The sequence below is a fragment of the Canis lupus genome, chromosome 33 (genome assembly GCF_048164855.1).
Source record: "Canis lupus baileyi chromosome 33, mCanLup2.hap1, whole genome shotgun sequence".
In the NCBI taxonomy this organism is placed as follows: Eukaryota; Metazoa; Chordata; class Mammalia; order Carnivora; family Canidae; genus Canis; species Canis lupus.
This window is the reverse complement of record NC_132870.1, coordinates 19,548,230-19,570,259: the sequence shown is the minus strand read 5'-3', so window position 1 is coordinate 19,570,259 and position 22,030 is coordinate 19,548,230. Positions and strand designations below refer to the sequence as shown.

The 22,030-nt window shown below is 35.6% G+C and overlaps 1 long non-coding RNA gene across 2 annotated transcripts in view; it reads left to right on the top strand.

Annotated features, from left to right (window-relative positions):
* LOC140623903 (uncharacterized) overlaps positions 1-22,030 on the top strand; it is a 43,416-nt gene that overhangs the window by 1,633 nt on the left and 19,753 nt on the right. The window contains exon 2 of one of the 2 annotated variants that reach the window (XR_012023437.1): positions 10,645-10,718. This is a non-coding gene — a long non-coding RNA (uncharacterized lncRNA). Of the gene's footprint in view, positions 1-3,540; positions 3,781-10,644; positions 10,719-22,030 lie in introns of those variants that run through there. The other variant, XR_012023436.1, reaches the window with a different exon arrangement.

Genomic DNA, 22,030 nt, shown 5'->3' with positions numbered 1-22,030 from the left:
TGCTCAAATCATAGGATTCTTGAATAATTTCTCCCAGATTAATGCATATGAGAACATAGTGACTTTGTTGTAAATGAAACAAGGAGGCCAGGAAAAACTCTTCAAATACCAATTGTAGAGGCTGGACTAAAAAGTTTAGGTCAGCATTTCTCTGTCTTTGCTTCTTAAACAAATGTCCAATTCTACCCCACTCGCAACTGTTCATCTCTCCACCTCTCAGGTTATTTGCTGAGGTTCTGCTTACTAGGCAAAGATGACTAGTAGTCTTCTAAAAGTCCCTCACTTGGTATTCAGGTGTGCCAGCTACAGTACCTTTTCTAGGACCTTATTTCCCTCCTTGCTTCTGGGTGTCTCCTGTGACTTAGTTTTCATCAATGAAAAGTGAATGGAAATGATGTGAACCATTTCTGGCCAAGACTTTTAAGAAAACTTAATGGTTCTTCTATTGTCTTATCTATTGATCCTGCTGGCTGATTACAAATGGTAATCCACAACCTGGGGAAAGGGGACCCATAAACTGGTGAAGTCCTGCTCTCAGAATCACTGTGTAAAGAGAGCTGTCACACGAATGCGATATAACTTCTGTTGGCTGAAACACACATATTTGGTTCTGTGTTTTATAGAACTTTAGATCACACCAGCTAGTACACTCCATTACCTGTGAGTTTATTTTAAATTCTGCTTCACTCTGAGTAGTCTTACTCTGTGTATTTTTCACCTAACATTTCTCAAGGGAGAGGATCCAGTTGGCTTGGTAGATAACCATCTGATCAAATATTCCAGTCCGGCATAGATTTTCCTGCCAGTCACCTGGTCCCTCTTATGTTCAGTCATAGGTGACTGCCTTAATGTTAGTCACAGATTCTTGGAATTGATTCTGGCTATGATTACAGAGTCAAATGTTATTACACATGAAACATGTGTGTGACCTACTCATTCTGACTATTTTGGTCAGAAGAGTGACCATTTGCCCCAGTTTTCTGGGGCAGGGCCAATATATGCCTCTTATTCTGGTATAGTCATTAAGACTATTTCCCTTTTCTCTCAAAAGTGTCCCAGCTTGGAATATAAACTCTATGAGCTCCCTGTTCAGAAGAGGTATATCTTTTCGAAGATATTTCTCCAGTGCTAAACAGATTACTGTATGTAAAACTCCATTTGTATGTACAATACTGATTTTCAAATATCTTACACACCACTCCATTGTTTCTTGAACTTGTTCTTCTCATTTACCCAACCTTATTTTTTATCCTGTCAAAAGGGCTCCCTCCTTGTCATCTAGCCATTCAGCTTACTGTCTTCTTTGGATATTGGATATTTTCCTATCCATCACCTATTTTCCTTTTTCTAGTAATGGCTACCCCTCCTTCCTTGGGCAACCACCTATCAATGTGTTTGTTCAGATGGTACTGCCTCCAGGTGATACTCATCAGAACCTCCTATTTGTTTAGCCAATCAGATCCAGCGAAGGTTGTACCCATGACTTAAGCAGTGTCAATTATAACTACTACTAAGACTTTTGATAGAATGACAGAAAGGGTATTGTTCTTGTACAAGAGGAGAGAGAAGAGAGATGGAGAACGCAAGTGAGCGAGAGACCTATCAATCATGTAAACATGAATCAAGATGATCCTGTCTCCAGACTACTCATGCAGATTTTCGGTTCTGAGCTAATAAATTCATTCATTTGGAACTGGCACTTGAAAATAAAGTCAGAGCTAAAGTAAAACAAAAAGCATTTATTTGGGGTCTTAGAATTAGAGTTTGGGGAACACAGATTTGGGCAGCAACCTAAATATTGTCCCCTGCCTAACAGGGAACAAAAGTCAAGGGCTTTTAAAGACAAAAGGGAATTTTTCTATATGTGTTCACAGAGTTTTGATTGGTGGTGGCAGTAGAAAACTGATTTTGATTGAATATAACCAGTTGCTAAGTCTGTCACTAGGCAACTCCTCCTACTGTAGTAAGTTGCAGGTGTTTGGGCTTGGTCCTTGGAATATTTGTCTTTTGGCCCAGTACAAAAATTCATAGATCCTCCCTCCCCCATGAGGATGTGTATAAGGTACATCTTCTTAATGTCCTTCAAGCTCCATTTAAAAAATCTTGGACATAAGTGACCACATTATACTTCACTTTTCACAAAGCTTAAAAGTGACATGTCTCTAACTTATTCTTTTGTGCCTTTTCATGATATTTCTTCACACTGAAATGTTTCATTTCACTCTTTTGCCAATCCAGCTTCATTACTTTGGGATTAGGCAAAAGACTCATCTATCTTCAGAGATTCTTTCCTGACTAACTTCATCCTACTATAATCCATCATTTACTCTGAAAGCCTCAGTCTTTACATACAGGTTCAAACTGCAAAGCAACAGATGCTTTAGTTAGTTAGTAACCTGTAGCACTGCTATTAGGGGAAGATTAGTATCATTCCATTATGCACAGCATCCTTTCTAGTGAATTGCAACAACTGAACTAATCACTGTAACACAAGTGTATATCAGAATTTTTTCATTTGAATATGACAGAAACTCAACTTGCACCAAGTTAATTTAGAAGAATCCATTGGCTCCTCTAACTGGGAAATGCTTATAGATACTCCAGTGAGGGCTGGAACTAGAAGTTCAAACCAGAATTTGTTCTCTCTTTATCCATCTCTCAGCTCTCCTTCTCTATTTGTATTTGCTTAATACTGAAAATAGACTCTCCATGGATATGGCTGTGATCATCCTTTCAGCTTAGTGACCATTGCTATTAAATGCAATATTGCAAGCTAACCATCATACAAAAGTCCAGGGGAGAATTCTAATTGACCAGATTTGAGCTTAAGTCCATCCATGAAGCAATCACTGAGGCAAAGGATGTGGCGTTCTTTCACTGGCAGGACCTCTGCTAGTCCATATGGCTTCATAGCCTTTGTACAAATGAGCAAATAATTTCCTCACTAGGTAGAGGCAGCCCTGCAGGTGAACAGCTTGGCAAGCAGATGGAGTCTTTATGAGAATTAGAAAAAGGTGACCTTTCTCTGGGCGCGTACACCCCATGCCAAGGTACACAGCTTGGGGACAGAGGCATGGCTAGATTTCAGGCCCCACTCATTCCCTTGGCCAGACATGTTTAGTGAAAATAAACTGCATAAGGCAGCCCCACTCATTGGCCATTGTAGATCACACGATCACCATTTGTTAGAGTAGTAATCAAGGTGGGGATGAGATATAGACAGGGGAAGTCACTATAATTGCTGGGCCCAGGTCCAGCCATATATAGAGATGGATTGGCACCTAAAAGGAAAAATGTTAAAAAGACATACATATGCTTGCTTCATCCATTGTATAATGATTTTTTAAACTCAAAGTAGAAATTAGAACACTGATTTTTTTTTTTTTTTTTTAGTAAATAAGTAAGCGAGATATAAGTGGGAAATTTTTCAGAGAGCACAATATGCAGATTAGAAACTTTTTCAACTTGTTTTTTCTTTTTTAACTTAAGTAAAATTAGCTTGATTTACAAATTAAATAATGTTAATTCTTCTCTTTTCAGGTATAGTGTGAGAAATTAAGTGGAGTTTACCATAACAGTCCGCCTCTGTCACCTGCTTTATTTTTTTGGTTTGCAGTAGTCTCTATGTAAAGCCTCTTGCTAGGTTAATTACTTAACTAAAGGATGCATTCCTAATGCATATCTCTCAAGGAGACCTCTGCCTCTAACTTTAGCTGTTCACTTTCAAAAAGTCTCTTATGACAGCCATTATCTTCTACATACAAATTACAATAATAATAATAAAAGAATACTTTTATTATCTGTATCCTCTGTCCCCAATTATGTGACTTTCATATGTCAAACCCTGATGTTAACCAAATATTCAAGTATATCTCCATCATAGAATCTGATTCCCTTCTTGTGCTTCACAGATTGCTTTGTTTTGTATTCCTCCTATTCTAATAAATATATCATTACTCATCCCTTCTTTCTCCTCTATTTTTCTTTCAGAGGCAAAGTTCTTAAAGTCCTCCATATTTTTATGGTTATATTTTTCTTGAATTTAAAAATAAATATGAACACCAAAGAAAAATATCATCCTAATATAGCTGCACATTTGTTTCCTAAGAATACAGGTATTTTGTGCCTTTTTTTTCCCAATTGGAATATTGTCAACTTTCTATCATACTTTATTTATAATATATGTATTTTTATATCATCTCAGATCATGCTTTGTATTTCATTTGATTGTATAATGTCATTATGCAATCATAAGATTGTGTGATCTTTTATGATTGCAATATTAAATCAATATTTAATAAATCATATAATTCCATAAGTTAATTTTAAAGCCCTTTCAAAGATTCATTGCATGTTCATAAAATTATTGAAGTTTATTGCAAAAGAATAGACCTGACAAAGGCAATAATTCTTTCACTGTTTAGAAAATATGAATAAGATATTAGAAATAAGATATTAGATATTAGAAAATATTAGATATTATATTAGATATATTAGATATATTAGATAAAATATTAGATATTAGAAAAAATTAGAAAAATTAGAAAAAGTTTTATATTGTCAGTGTGTTACCTAAAAAAGAGGACACTTTAGTTGAACATCTATGAAGGTGATTTATCTAATTAACACCTGCTTATGTCATGATTTTCTCACTATTGTGAGTAATGATGCAGGATGGGGGGTTTTAGACTTAGATTTGGGACTGGTACAGAAATAACTGGTCAAGTGTTTGTACCACAGAAAACAGGACCAGGAAGCTATTGGAGGGACATTAATGAAATGAGGGGGAAATCTCTGAAAGAGGTAGAGTATAGAATCAAAAACCATTTGCCTAAAATATTCCTCAGAGCCAACTCTAGATCTAATACTAAAATGAAAATAAAATAGGTAATTCTACTTTTCTAATTATCTGCCTGTCATTGTGAGAAGTCTGCTTGTTTTTTTCTTTTCTTTTTTTTTTTTTTTTGGGGGGGGGAAGCATTGAACAATGCCATTGCTCAATGTTCACATATGCAGATATTTTTATTCTAACTTTAGTCCCTTATGTAAAATACGTTAAAAAATGTGTTACTAAGAATATTTGATGATCTGTTTAAGAATTCTTAGAACTGGTACTTAGTTCTTCTCTTCTTATCTTAGATAAATATAATTCCACTCAGGTATAACCTCCCATTGTGTATATGGTTTTATATACTATAAATACCTTACATACTATGTATATACTATATATATGTATGGAATATGTATGGGGTGGCATATCTGTATGCTCAAGTATTAACCATGTATACTGTGATTCTCTCTTATTTGTTTTTCCCTCTTCTAACTATATTTCTATAATAGGATCAATTCATTTGTTTTAGTTGATCTGTTTTAAGCATATTATCTTCCATAATGTATAGCATTTTGTAAAAGCCTTAATAGTATTTTGTTGGACACAATATTAAAAAATGAATTGAGGAGCTTCTGTCTTGCTCATTTGGTGGAGTGCATGACTCTTGATCTTGGGCTTGTGAATTCAAGCTCCACATTGGGTGTGGATTACTTAAAAAAATAAAATGTTAAAAAAAGAGTAAACTAATGAATTGAATTGCAGCATTAAAGCAATATATTGATTATAAGGTAAGGGACCCCTAACTCCAACTAGGTTAGACAAAAAAGTGGAACTTAGGCTAAAAATAAGAAGATCTTAGATTTTTCAAGTGTGAGAGGGTAAAAAATGGCACCTAGACCACAGAAATAACTAGAACAGAGCCTCAGATGCCTCCACACTTGTTACTGAAATCCAGTTACCTCCAGAAAGTAAGAAATATGATCAATTACAGGATCTGAATTTTATATGGGAAAATTTAGTTTAACTGATTTCTCCCAGATTTGATATAAGTTTGTCCCTGGGCCAAAGGGACAGAAGAACAGAGTCATGGAAGATTATGGTTGAGATAAGAAAGGGACCATTTCCTGGAAGAATGGGGTTCTGTTGCAGTTACTGGAAGAATTGAGGCATTAGATTAAAAATCATAAATATTATGTAAAATATGAACTATATAAATTATAAATTTAATACATAAATATAAAAATAGAAATAATTTTAGAGAAAAATAAAATGTGAATATATAAAATTACTATTATAGCCATAATAGCAAATGGCTATGCACTGTGAGTTTAAAATACATGACATTTAATCAACAGGGCATTAAAAATATGAAGTTTTAGAGGATTTTTTTTTTTTTTTTTTTAGTTTTAGAGGATTTTAAAAATATCTCATAATAATACATTATATCACATTTCTTACACGGGAAGTTAAACTTAAAATTTCTTCCTTTCTTTTTCAGATTTTATTTATTTATTTTTTGAGAGAGAGAAAGAGAAAGCGTCAAAGAGAGAGCGAGAACACAAAAGCAGTGGGGAGGGGTAGAGGGAAAGGGAGAAACAAACTCCCCGATGAACAGGGAGCTCAAAGCAGGACTCAATCCCAGGGCCCTGGGATCATGACCTGAGCCAAAGGCAGACGCTTAACTAACTGAGCCACCCAGGTTCCCTAAACCTAAAATTTCAACTGAGGCACTGAGATAAGATAGATTTCTGATAATGAGTTGTAAGATATACCAAAAGCATAAGATAAGATAGATTTCTGATATTAATGAATTATGAGATATACAGAATGCATTAGTAAAAAGAAATATCTGAGAACTAAGTTCTCTGTCTTGACTTGTTAGAGATATAACTAGAGTAAAAGGGAGAATTGGAAAGGAGATTCTGGGGAGAGGTACTGTTATATTCCACTCAACAACAAGAGAAGGGTAAATAAAATAGTACAATAAAATACAGGATACTCAATTAAATTAAAAATTTAGAGGGACGCCTGGGTGGCTCGGTGGTTGAGCATCTGTCTTTGGCTTGGGGTGTGATCCTGGGGTTCTGGGATTGAGTCCCACATCAGGCTCCCTGTGAGGAGCCTGCTTCTTCCTCTGCCTGTGTCTCTGCCTCCCTCTCTGTCCCTCATGAATAAATAAATACAATCTTAAAAAATAAAGAAATAAAAATTAAAAAAATAAAGAAAGTTAGATAAATAGGGGCACCTGGGGGCTCAGTGGTTGAGCGTCTATCTTTGGCTCTGTGTCATGATCCTGGGGTCCTGGGATCTAGTCCTGCATCAGGGAGCCCACTTCTCCCTCTGCCTTTGTCTCTGCCTCTCTCTCTCTCTTTCTGTGTCTCTCATTAATAAATAAATAACATCTTAAAAAAAAAGAAATTCAGATACACCTGAGTGATTTTTTTATAAGTTTATCTTAAATATTTCATTGTTACTTATCTGAAATTCAAATTTAGCTGGGCATCCTGTATATTATTTAATAATATAATATAGGGATTCTATAGCATGTAAGGATTCTACCCTCTAACCCACAGTCAATCAGAGAAACCCCAAGGGGACTACCCAGAGAATATGCCCATCTTGGGAACTTGGAAGATGTGCCTGACCCAGGCTAAGAAAACCAGTGACTTTAACAGCATTGTGTTGGGTGCTTTTTTCCACAAGTACTGTAAGAATTGTCCATGAAAAGAAGTGGGCCAAACAGAAGTAATTGCAAGAGTGGAATGAGATCCTTTTAATTTCTGACCAAGAGACAATGTGGGAATGAGTAAGTAGAAAACTAGTGGTGGATGGGGGTCAGGGGTGGGGTGGGGAGATGGAGTGGGGGGAGGGTTATCTAGGGCAGGACGAGTATAGGATAGACTATGTGGCCTATGTATCAGTCATTGCTCAGAAGTTGCAGTAAACAGTCATGGAAGCTTTCACAAAGGCAGCCATAAGACCAAGATTTGATTCTCCACCTATGCCAAACCCAAATAATTTAACAATTATCATAGGGGCACCTGGGTGGCTCAGTGGTTCAGCGTCTGCCTTTGGTTCAGGTCATGATCCTGGGGTCATGGGATCAAGTCCCACATTGGGCTTCCTGCATGGAGCCTGCTTCTCCCTCTGCCTGTGTCTCTGCCTCTCTCCCACTGTGTATCTCATGAATAAATAAATAAAATCTTAAAAAAAAACAAACAATTATCACAGTACAGGTTAATATGAATTTTCTGTATTCTGTTTTTCCAAAAATTCAATCTAAGAAGGACTAAAAGCTTGAAGTGGGATTATAGGGAGTACAAAGGGAAAAAGTTTAAAAAAAAAAAAGAGGCAACCTACTTGCTACTTTTTTTAGTACTGGAGGTGAGAGATGGGGTGGTTGGGTTTGTGTAGAGAAGTGACCAAAAAATTTACTTTTAAATGAAGGTTTAAACTATTGTACTAGATATTTCTAACTAAATAATTCAGACGGTTTTTGTGGAGTAAAGTGATCATGGAACTTTTTGTTTTTAAAAAAACTTTTTAAAGGAGCATTAGAGATAGTCTATGAAGTTGTGATTATACTTCTTCAGTAACATTTATTAAATCCATCAGTTATGTGTGTGTACATGTGTTACTATTTTTTAGGATTTAATTGTAATAGTCAATGAAGAATTCAGTATCAAAATAGCATAAAAATTTTACGACTTGTAACTCATTACATCAAATAATCTATGATAAAATGATCATTTTATTTAATATTTTACTTTTATAACAAATTTAGTCTGTCATTTTTAGCTTGGATATATTTTGAAAAGAATGGCAATAAACAGTGTTCTGTTAGGGAATTGACTATAGAATTTTTTTCTTTTTTTTCCCTTGTTAGTTATCTAGAAAATATGCTTTCGCAATTAGACTGGAGACTGAAGACACCATGATCAGAGGAACACAATATGTAAAATAAATTGCACATTATACACACTGTTGGTTCTGCCATTATTTCCTAAGGAATGAGTTTTCCAGTGGCAGAATCTCTTCGGAAGACACTTCTAGTGAACCCTTAGTGACATATGTGTTTATATTTTCCATATTTTCCCTCTGTTTCTCTGTGCTTTGATACATCCAGTTTTGAAAGAGTCCGATCATCTCAGACTTGATATACAGCTTGAAAATGCACTGTTAGGAAAAATGGGTCATTTTAGGGTTGCAGAAGGGGCACAAGATTATAAGGTTTCATATTATTTTAGTTTCTTAGATAAATCTGCAAATTTGCAAAGAGGTGCTGCAGCAAAATGAGAAAGTATTTGTTAAGCAAAGAAGCAACAGAAAAGCAATATTCTTGGAGTAATATTTATTATATTTTAAAAAATTAAGATTATTTTATTGTGTGATATGGTGATGGGTCTTTTGAGATCATTTAAAAAATTTTAAGATTTTTATTTATTTATTCATGAGAGAGACAGAGTGAGGCAGAGACATAGGCAGAGAGAGAGGCAGGCTCCCTATGGGGAGCCCAGTGAAGGACTCAATCCGGGAACTCCAGGATCACGATCTGAGATGAAAACAGACACTCAACTTCTAAACCACCCAGGTCTTTTGAGATTATTATACTCAGTACTTAATTATATATATATATATATATTTTTAAATCTATTTTCAATGTATTATTAGCAATTAGAGGAAATAATGTTTTAAGTTGGTAGAGTTCCCTGAAATATTCTTATAAAAATAGTAAAATTGGGATCCCTGGGTGGCGCAGTGGTTTAGCGCCTGCCTTTGGCCCAGGGCACTATCCTGGAGACCTGGGATCGAATCCCACGTCAGGCTCCCGTTGCATGGAGCCTGCTTCTCCCTCTGCCTATGTCTCTGCCTCTCTCTCTCTCTCTCTCTGTGACTATCATAAATAAATAAAAATTTAAAAAAAAGTAAAATTATGGATTCAGATGTCTAAATTAATTATCCTTAAAATGTGCTTAAGAAATATGAGTCTTGAATATACAGTGACTCCTCAGTCTTCTGTTCTCATTCCTGAATTAGGATGAGTTTGAGTCACTATTAATTGCACATAAAACAGGAAGTGTTTAGATTTGTTGTTAGGTTTTTTTTTTTTTTTTTTTTTTTTTTTAGGAAAATTATCCTTTTCAATCTCCAGGTGTGGTGGAAACAACTACTGTTCTATTTGTCATCATGTCCAACCATGGTGTCACTGTCAAGATGGTGTCAAACTTTTTTGTGACATTTATAGCATCATCAGTGCACCCCCCCCCCCCGCAAACGCCTTAAAATTAGACATTGTAAGGTCTTTTCTGTTCCTTGGCACAATGTTAAATCAAACCTTTCCAGGAATAATGTTATATAAAACTTTTCTAGTCTTCAAACTGCTTCAATTCCAAGAATAAATATTGCAGAAATATGATTAAGCAGGCATCTTGTGCTGGTTAAGGCTCCACTGTGATATATTCTAGTTCTGAATTCCATTCTATGTTATATAATGATAACAATTATACAGTATTATGTTAAACTGGAGAATGCAATTTATGCAAAAGTTTGAAACTAAAATTTTTCTACTTTAATGGAATACTGATGATAATTTTTTTCCTGTTGTTAAGTGATTAACTAAATTTAATCTAAGATATGGTATATATGTCCCAAGAATTTTACATGTACCTAGGGGAGAAAATTTTACTATCTATAGAGACTGACATGATATTAAGCTTAGAGTGCAGTTTCTCCAATGTTTCTTTTCAGACAATAACAGTAAGACCTTTGAATTCAAGAAATGAGAAAAAAATTCTCTGCTTGTTTTCTTGCAGGGGGAACCCAAAATGCTTCTCCCATGGTAGAGTCCAAAGTTCTCCCTTCTGTGTGAGAGGCATTCTGTAGTAGGGTATGTATTCAAATATATGTAGAGCATATATTTAAAGATAGGAAATTATAGCTAGCTTTTAAAAGAGAAGGTGGGGAGCCTGGGTGACTCAGTCGGTTAGCTGTCTACCTTCAGCTCAGGTCATGATCCTAGGGTCCTAGGATCGAGTCTCATATCAGGCTCCCTGCCTAGTGAGGAGTTTGCTTCTCCCTCTCCCTCCACCTCTTCTCCCTGCTCGTGTGCACGTGCTCTCTCTCAAATAAATAAATAAATAAATAAATAAATAAATAAATAAATAGGGGATCCCTGGGTGGCTCAGCGGTTTGGCACCTGCCTTTGGCCCAGGTTGCGATCCTGGAGTCCTGGGATCGAGTCCCACATTGGGTTCCTGGCATGGAGCCTGTTTCTCCTTCTGCCTGTCTCTCTCTCTCTCTCTCTCTCTCTCTCTCTCTGTCTGTCATAAATGAATGAATAAAAAAATCTTTAAAATAAATAAATAAATCCTTAAAAAAATAAATAAAAATTTAAAAACAAGATAAAAAGAGAAGGTAAATTAGTTAGAAATTTCCCAATTTCTAACTGCCTGGCACACAGCATTATATTCAAAGGTAAAAGGCTTCATCAATTCATCAAATATTAAACTTAGCAGCAATGACTTTATTTCTTTTACAGATATGTGAATCAGTAGCTCTACTTAATTAAGTTGATATTTCACAATCTTGACAAAATAGTTTTGAGTCCCAAGTCTTCTATAAAAATCAAAATATTGCCACCTTATCCTAGAATTTGTTTTCCTTTTATAATCATGGGATAACAACATGACTAAACTGGAAAAGATTTATTAGTCTAATACCTTTATTTTGTTGATGAGTTAGTGAGGCTTAGAGTGAATACGTAGTTAGATACTAGAAATATGTAGATAATCTTGAGTTTATTTTTTAAATTATGGTAGTAAAATGTAGAATGTAATCTTTGCACCATTGATTTATCACCAGTATAGCATCTACTCTCTGCAGAATATGTCTTCTGTGCATCCCTGGATTTTAATGCTCTAAAGTACTGAGAATACATTACTAGAAATAGGACACTTGGTTCCTGGAATTACTTGAAATGAATAAAAAACAGTGTAATGATAAATGAGTTTTCTTTTCAGCCTTGGAAGTGGCTCATTTTGTGACAATAGGAAAGCTTCCTTATTTCTCTATACCTCAGATTTATTGAATTATATAATCAACCAATTGTCATAATGTTTAATATTTATTATATTAAATGTGAGTCAGGTACTCTTTTACACACATTATATACTCTACTACAGTCAGAACTATCTTATAAATTGGGAATCATAATCTTCATTTGACAAAGAAAGAAGCTAAAGGTTAGGAAAGGTAAATGTTTTGCCAAAGTCAACAAACAAGAGGCAGGCTTGATTTGAACTTCAGGCCATATTTTTTTAATTGTATTAAACTGCCTCCAATTTATACCAGGTACCATTATGATGAGTCATCATTTTCAGAGGAGTAATTTTACTGTGTTTTGTGCTTATTATTTCTATCCATTGCTATGTAGGAACAGTAGTAACAAATATAATATACTGAGTATGTGCCCCGAGGTTTTAAGTGTCATGTAGCACTAGAGTTAATGACATAAAGGAAGAAGGAGGAGAAGGAGGCAGAGGAGGAGGAGAAGAAGAGGAAGAAGGGGAAGAAGGGACAGATGGGGAAGAAGGGAAAGAAGGGAAAGAAGGGAAGAAGGGGAAGAAGAAAAATAGACGTGTAAGTTGGAGTATCTCCCATAGGTGAGCTTTATTTTGCTAGATTAAAAACAAGGAATCATGAACTAACTGACTTGTGTTCAATAAAGATTACATGTGACACAGGCATGGTGACATGTGAAACATATACTGGATGTGAATTTCCAATCTGGTCCTCATCTTGGCTCCTCCCAGGTACCAGCAGAGCCATGTCCAGGGCACCGCCCAGTCCTTGGTGTCCTCATAGGGAGACACTTGCCCAGCTCACTGCACAGGGTGATTTAAGACCTACTGTTTATGATATATGTGAGAGTATAACCTAAACACAAATGTGAAATAGGCAGTAAACAATATAAAGTTTAAATTCTTAATGACTCAGGAAAAATCTTGGGGCACATTAATGCTTCTATAAGAGCTATGCAAACTGATGAGTTCTTCACATCTAATGAATGAGGATTTTTCTTTCCAGGCAGCACATTAACTACTCAGATGCTATTCTCACATAGCAAAGAGCTTTGCTTTTGGCAATATGCCAAGGTAATAAAAATCCCTCCCATTTTCATGTTGACACAGGGTCAAGATTATGGAGTCTTGAATTCTGATCCAAGAGATACTGTACAGAAATGCAGTACCTTGCAAATAAAGGGGTAGTCATTTCCTGAGTTGTATCCTGTATAATAAGGGATAAACATCTGTAGGCAGCATTTTAAAGAAAAAACACTGAAGGAGATAAAAACCTTCTTAAATTCTAGCACTGCACAGGGCAGTTATTGAAGAAACAGAGTCTAAAAAATTCCAGAAATTGATATTATAAGTTCTAATTCTGCATTGAATATGTGGGAGAGTTATTTGGGACAATACAGGAATCCACAATGAAAGATGGGAATATTAATGTAACCAGGAGAGAGATATAGAGATTTCCAGCTAACGTGTCCTGCTAATTTAAGAAAGGGGAAGCAGAAAATCAATATAAATGCCAAATTAAATACTATTTGCAGCTTGTGGAAATATATATTTATGTTTGAGTTAAAAGTTGTCTGGTAAACAGTGTGTAGTATATTCCACAATGTGGCTTCTGCTATTACTGTTTATGAGGTTCTGGATTGAAAGAAAATCAAACACCATTAAAATAGTCATGTATGTTGGGTACTACCCAATAAATAATTTTAGTCAAAGGTCTATTATCAATAAGCAGTAAGTTTCCCATTATAGGATGGTAATTAGATTACATATTCTAGGTCTCATATTAAGAAAGTACTTTGAAAATTGTTGGTATTGATCACATGCAATTATGAAAGATTCAAATTATCCTCATTCAATCCTCACAACATCTCTTATGTTGGGAGGGGCATCCAATTATTCAAGCCACTGGCTGAGGAAGAAGCTGAAACTTTGTATGATTCTATCATGTGCCCAAGCACGTCTAACAAGAAGCATACAGGGGATTTAAAACAGGCATCCTGACTCCAGAATGTGAGCTACATGGTTGTATTTCTTACCAGTTCTCATATTGCACATGGAAAAGAATAAGTGCAGTTTTTTATATGCACATAGAGTTCTGGGCAGAGTGCCAGGGCCTAAGTTTGCACCAAAGTCTCCATTCACCTCATCCAGACAGCTTCTTTTTTTCTGCAGAGCTATTGATGAGGGGGAACATTGTCTTTGGTTTTATAGCTGGTGAACATTGAATAAGATATTCCCAGATATAGACTTCTGCTTTATCACTGAATGAAAATGATTGCAGCCACAGCAGTCAAGTATGTGAACACTGTTTCCAAGTCCCGTCATCTATCAAGTCAAGTAGTGATTTTTCAGTTTCTTTAGTATTTCCATAAGAGTAGGCCAGGAAATGCAGTTTGACTGCATCAGTCGATAAAAGATTGCCAGACAGAAACATCCTGCATGTGCGTGTGTGTATGCTTATGGCTGTACAATCATATATTACTTCCATAATTGTATACCTTTTCTGAAATTTAAAATATACTGAGACTTGCATCAGGTCACACTTTTCATTACTAACTCTACTTCTTCTAATGCTGTTCAATTCCCAAAACAAAGATTTTTAAGAGAACAATTAAAGCTATATAATTTAGACATACTAATTTTTCTTAGAAGCAGGTTGGTTTGTCCAGTAAACATAAAGACCCAGGTGGACAACTTAAGTTATCGATGCCTTTTTTAGGGGGAAGTGAACTCTGCAAGGGGCATTCATTCAAGAAATATTGTTAGAAGGCCAGGCTTTCTCCTCAGTCCTTGTCTGTTTCCCCCCTCTTTTTCTTAAGGCCAGCAGCTGTCATTTAATGTTATCTTTCTAGAAGTTCTCTACCACACATAGCTGTAGATTGGGATCTGATCTCCTTTATCAATCCCCTTATTCTTTTCACAAGATACACACACTGGCCTCCTTGTGCTGCTCCCAAAGCCAAGATAAGAGATTCTCTTCTTTTTGCAGGACCAGTCATTAAGAAACACAGGGATAAGACATGAAATTGGCAAAAGGAACCAAAGTGTTGCTCACTGCCGATGGAGAGAAGTAAAAATATTAAACAAGGTTCTCAGTTGGACCCAAGCACTCATAGTACCAAGAATATTATGCTGAGAGTATTACAAAAATTTCAAATTTAAATAATCACAAAAAGCCTTCTCCCATCAAATTTACTCATGCCTATCTTCTTGTTAGTCCTTAGCTCAAAGTTTCCTAAGGATTACTATCTCTGCCACTGGTCTCTCTTGATTATTCTGCTGTGTTTTCTTCACAGCACACATCACAGTCAAAATACACCTTGCCTGTTTGTTTGTTCAGGATTTTTCTCTCTTATCGGAGTCCCTAGACTATGAGACCTCAGTCAAAAACATTTAATGCTTTGCAGTATTCTGTGTGAATTTAGCACTTTTATAGCATGACTGAGGCTTTGTTTGCACGTCTGCAAAATTGGACTAATGATAACAATTGTTGTGAAGATCAAAATGATAATGTGCACAAAGCTATGAATACTAACCAGTGTATATTAAAGATCATTTCCACTTTATTTGCATTATAGTGATCTAATTGAAGCCACTATAATCTCGTCTACACCTCTGTAATAGCTTCCTGTCACTTTTTCCTGCCCCCTTTCCCATTTTCATAGAAGGCATGTTTCTAAATGTAAATGAAATCCCTTTATGCTGCAGCTTAAAACACTGGTTTCACACTTAGAATGAAATCCAAATTCCTTAGAATGGCCTAGATAACTCTTTACAATATGACTGTTTATAACCTACTTCTTGGGTCTTGTTTTATACCATCCACTCTTTCTCATGCTATCCTTTCTTCTGTTACTTAAAAACAACAACAGCAGCAACAACAACAGTAACAACAGTTCTCTCATATTTTTACATGTTTTATTATCACTTACTGGTAATTTAAAGAAATATGACAGTGGAACAGGTGAATTAGTAAAGTATCATACATGTACTCAACATGAAATGAATTTCTAGAAATAAATATTTAATGAGGGATGAATTAAACAGAGTATTGCCAAGAGGGGGAGAGTAAATGGATTAGAAGTATCTGGAAAGTATGACATAAAAGGTAAAATAGATTGAAAATATGAAAGAGCAATGAAGTATGGTGCATAGAATGAAATGCCTCAAATAGTTCTCTAGAATGTCTGAGAAGTAATAGGAGAGTGGAGGTGCATTGATTATTTCAAGAAGCAATGACACAGAATTTACTAGATTGGAAGACAACACAAAGCCATGAACAGGAAAAATAAAAACAAATCCATATTTATAGATATTACAATGGAACTATGCAACTTGAAAGACAAAAAGAAATTTTGAAGTCACTAGAGTAAATAGATTCCTTTTAAGAACCAACAGACAGAAAATAGGTATTCCATTTCCAACAGCAGATGCCAGAAGATAATGGAGTGATCCATTTCTCAGTAATGCATACATATGCAGGATTTTTTTTGAAAGAAACTGTAAATAATTTATTTCACTTTATTGAGAGCAAGGACCTGGTCCTCTTTGATCAGTGGTTCTTCTACTGCCAGTGTTTAGAATGGACAGTAGAAACTCCAGGGTCATTCTTTTTTTTCTGAATGAATGAATAAATGAACAAGTGAATGAAAGAGTTCAAAAATTGCTATAAGTGTAAATAAAAGTAATGAGCAAGTAAGAGTCAAAAGGTACAACATTCTGTTGGTACTTGCTCCATCTCCTTTTTGAGATGGTACATGTCATTTACAACTTTACTTCATAACAAGGGGCTCACAAAACTTCCTCCTGGCCCACGAGTGAAGAACAAAGACATTGCTTTTTCCCAGTGAGAGGATGCAGCAAGGGAGACAATGAACACCTTCCCTTACCCTGTATAATTTGCATTTCTGAATACCTTTCACTGATCTCACTCAAGATACAGATTTTTTTTTTCTATTAAGAATCCAAATATATCGTCTCATCATTCTACTTTTATTTACTCTTAGGAATTAGAAGTAATTCATTTTCACGCTGTATAGAAGCTATAGAGTATAAATATATTCCTTTTTAAAGATCTCACTCATAGAATTATAGTGGTTTATTTCTTTTCTACCCCATGGTTTCAGTCCCATTAAATTTGAGTTGATATCCCATAAAACAACATAGAATTGTGTTTTCTAGTAATATATGCATATGTGTGTAAGGGATATAAAAATTATCTTCCCTTTATGTTCAGCATTTTCATTATAAAATAAAAAACTTTATTTGCTATAGATTCTATCTTGATGTTGCCTATCTTTTAATTAATAGGTTTTATTTATTAGAGCAATTTTAGGCTTACACATAATTAAACAGAAAATACTGGAAGTTCCTATATATTCCCTCTCTTATCCTTATTATTTACTCATGCATACATGTGGTACGCTTGTTACAACCAATGAACAAATATTGATACACCATTATTAATTAAAGTCCATGGTTTACATTAGGGTTCACTCTGTGTTGTACTGTTCTTTTGGTTTTGACAAATGCATAATGCCACGCATCCATCATTACACTATCATATGCCATTATAGCATAATAATAGTTTCACTGCCCTAAAAATCCCCCATGTTTTACCTGTTCATCCCTCTCAAACCACTTGTAACCATTGATCTGAATGTCTCTATAGGTTTGCTTGTTCCAGAATGTCATATGACTGGAATCATACAGTATGCATCCTTTTCATGCTGGTTTCTTTTATACAAGCTTCCTCCATGTCTCTTGTGGCTTAACAGCTCATTTCCTTTTTAAGCACTGAATAATATTCCATTGTATGGATATACCACAATTTGTTTAGCCTTTTACCTATTGAAGGACATGTTGGTTGCTTTCAGGTTTTGGTAATCATGGAGAAAGTTGCTGTAAATATTTATGTTCATGTGTTTTTTGTTTTTGTTTTTTTTTTTGTGGACATAAAGTTTCACCTCATTTGGACAAATACCAAGGAGTATGCTTGGTGGATTGTGTGGTAAAACTGTGTTTAGCTTTGTAAGAAACTGTCAAACCATCTTATAAAGTGGCAGTACCATTTTTCATTTGTAAGAAACTGTCAAACCATCTTATAAAGTGGCAGTACCATTTTTCATTCCTACCAGCAATGGATGAGAGATTTTGTTGCTCCAGATCCTCACCAGCATTTGGTGTTGTCAGTGTTTAGATTTTGGCCATTCTAATAGGTATGTAGTGATGTATCATTGCTGTTTTAATTTGTGATTCCCTAATGACACACAATTTAAACATATTTCTGTATGCTTATTTGCCTCCTTTTATCTTCTTTGGTCAGGTAGCTGTACAGATCTTTTACCCACATTTTAATTGGGCTGTTTGTTTTCTTACTTTTATTTATTTATTTATTTATTTATTTATTTATTTATTTATTTATTTTTAATTCATGAAAGTCACAGAGAGAGAGGCAGAGACACAGGCAGAGGGAGAAGCAGGCTCCATGCAGGGAGCTCGATGTGGAACTCGATCCTGGGACTCTGGGATCACAGTCTGAGCCAAAGGCAGACGCTCAACCACTGAACCACCCGGGGGTCCTTCTTAGTGTTAATTTTTAAGAGTATCTACATACATATATTTGAACACAGCCTGCATTAACTACAAGTTCTGTAAAGATTTTTCCAACAGTCTGTAGCTTATTGTTTCATTTTGAGAACAGTGTGTTTTGCAGAGCAGAAGAAAGAAATTTTCCCTTTCCTTGTATTTCCACTTTTTCCTTGTATTTCCACTTTTTAATTATAATGAAGTCCAATTTATCAATTTTCCCTTTTCATGTCTTTGAAGTTGTTTCTAAGAAATCATTGCCAAACTAAAGATCACCTTGATTTTCTCCGATATTGTCTTGTAGAAGTTTCATGGTTTTGTATTTTACATGTAGGTCTCTGATTCACTTTGAGTTAATTTTTGTGAAAAGCTTAAGGTCAGTGTCTAATTTATGTTTTTGCAGTGGTATTCCCTTCTGTTTTATTAAAGATTTCTTTATTACTGTTGAAGAAAGAATTATGTGCACAAATTGTTGTGATTAATTGTATCAGGTTTTCACTGAAGCCATTTCATAAATTAAATGTTATATTAGTTTTCTTGAGCTGCCATAACAAAATACTATAGACAGGGTGGCTTAAACAACAGACTTTTATTTTTTCATAGTTGTGGAGGCTGGGAAGTCCAAGACCACATTTTTAGCAGATTTTGATTTCTGGTGAGAATTCTCTTCTTGGCTTATAGGTGGTTATCTTCTCACTATGTCATCATATGGCAGAGAGGGCAATAGAAACCCTCTTCTTAGTAACCCTTTTCTTATAAACTTGCAGTCCTATCAGATTATGACCTTATCCTTCTGACCTCATTTAACCTTAATTACCTCCTAAAGACTGTATGTTTAGGTCCAGTCACATTGGGGGTTAGGGCTTCCATATATGAATTTGGGGGTAACACAATTCAACCCATATCAAATGTGAATATTATTTGCTTCAATACACTATGGAATTTTAGATTCAGACTGTGTCTGTATGAGGATGGTATCATTTTTTAACTAAAGAAGGGCTCTATGTCCTCAAGTCAGATGAGAACATCTTTTATTTTCCAGCTCACTTAGAAAATTGATTCTATTATCTTTTTTTCACTGTGGGAAATTAGAAACTCTCTATGTGTATTGCTTTTGTTTTGCTTTGATTTGTTTTGCTTGTTTTTTTCTCTTAGTCCAGCTGTAAATTCTTGAAGATTTGGTGATTAACCTCAGTGGTATCTAAATATTGAGCAAAAAAAATTCTTTAATACCAGTCAGATTTCAGTGATTCAGATGTAAAGGAATCAAAGTATCTTCAGTGGGCATGAATGATCAGCAAGTTTTCTTTTTATCTTGGTTATCACTAAAACATTGAGAGAATAGGGAAGACTTCAACAAGATTTTGTGGCTGTAAACTACTTTGAACTTAACCCATGTTAAAAACTAGCAGTACATAACAATAAGAATTTAAAGTTACAAAACTTATAATGCTGAATCATAAGGTGCCTTGGTATTTAGAATATTCTTTATATTATCTTGTTATTTTTTTTTCAGAATGATATATGAACCTGGTTATGAAAACTGTATTCTTTCATACTGGTAAATCGTGGGAAATACATACCCATGCACAATGTCCTTGTCTGTTATCTAATGATTGTTGAAAGATTATTACTTTTAAGCATCTAACTTGAGCTGATAGAGTACTGTTTGATCCTGAATGCTTATCTTATGCCATGTCACCTTAGGTGTTCACTTGATCTTTCTGGTGCTCAATTTGGGTTAAAAAAATATAGAACTTAGAGTGTCTTGAAAACTAAAAACATGTCTGCTTAAAAGAAATAACTAAGAAATATGCTAACTGCTATATACTCTGTACTGTGAATATGATAGGGAAAGAGTGAGAAAACACAGGACAAATAAAGCAGAAAGTTTTCTTTCAGGAAGTTTAAAATTATCAAAGCACATTTAAAACAATCAGATTTGGAAAAGACAGTAATGAATGAGTAACCTAATAATCGGGAACAAAAACACCAATAGTGCAAGGCACAATCTAACGAGTGGGGACTAGAATGGTCAAGGGAAGTTTCATAGAGGAGATGTCATGCGGAATAACATTCCCTCCTCTGAAAGATCACTCTGTTTTAATCCCTGGAACCTGTGGATATCTTACTTTACGTGTCCTGATGGTTAATTTTGTGTCAACTTGGTTAGGCAGTGGTACCCAGATAGTTGATCAAACTATGTTTAGATGTTGTTGTGAAGGTGTATCTTAGTTGAGATCAACATTCAAATCAGTGGACTTTTAATAAAGTAGATTAACCTCCATTAAGTAGCTGGACCTCATATAATTGATTGAAGGTCTAAAGAAAAAAGAGATGGAAGTTCCTTGAGGAAGAGGGAATTCTCCCTTCCGATTGCCTTTGGAGTCAAGGTCCAGCATCAGCTCTTCCCTGTGTTTTCAGCCTGCCCATGTATCCTGCAGAATTTAGGCTTGCCAGTTCACACAATTGTATTATCCAATTTCCTAAAATAAGTCTGTTTCTCCCTTGTTCTTCCTTAGTCTCTCTGTCACACACACACACACACACACACACACACACACACACATACATACATACCACATCCCATTGGCTCTGTTTCTTTGGAGAAGCTGGACCAATACAATGACAAAAAGGACCTTGCAGATGCGATTAAGAGCAGGGCCTTTGAGATGAGGAGATTATCCTTAATTATCCAGGTGGACTTAATCTAATCACATGGATCCTTAAAATGGAGAATCTGTCCTGGCTGTGGTTAGAGGGCAGTCTGACAATGGAAGAGGAGCCAGGGAGCTGTGATGCAGCTAACTTGAGGAGAGGGTGTGAATGAGCCAAGGGCTGAGGGTGGCCTGGCCTTTAGATGAGATTACTCCTCCGGAACCTCCATCAAGGTACACAGCTCTGTTAATATCTTGATTTTAGTACAGACATCCATGTGGAACTTCTTAAAGAACTAAAAAGAATAAATCTGTGATGTTTTAGGTCACTAAATTTGTGGCAATTTATTACAGCAGGAATGAGAAACTGTTACTGAGGAGGTGGGATTGACAGACTAAATAGGATTTGAATAAGTTTTATGAAGGCAGAACTGAAATGCAGGCCTGACTGTGGAGTGTTACTGCACTGAAGGGGATGGTCTTGCCTGCACAGAAGATCAGGGCTCGTGTAGGCATAAGCCTCCATATCACTGCAGCAGATGCTGACTCAGCTGACACGCTAATCAGGGCCAGGTAGCCCCACTTCTGAAGCTGCTGTGGGGACAGGAGGGCAGTAAGATGAGAACAGCAATTTTTCCACTTAACTGCCTTGGACTCCACTTGTCTGAAATTGCAACTTTTTACACTTAATCATAGATCACAATATTTTAAGGCTATTAAAGATAAGAGGTCAGTCAGTCCGGGCCTCAGTCTTCATGTAACCATGTTCACGATTAATATCCTTACAATCAAAATCTGTAACTGAGACCCAGGTAAGAACTACTGTCTGCCTAAGGTAGTGCTGCTACTCATTAACAGAGTAGACTTGAAAATGC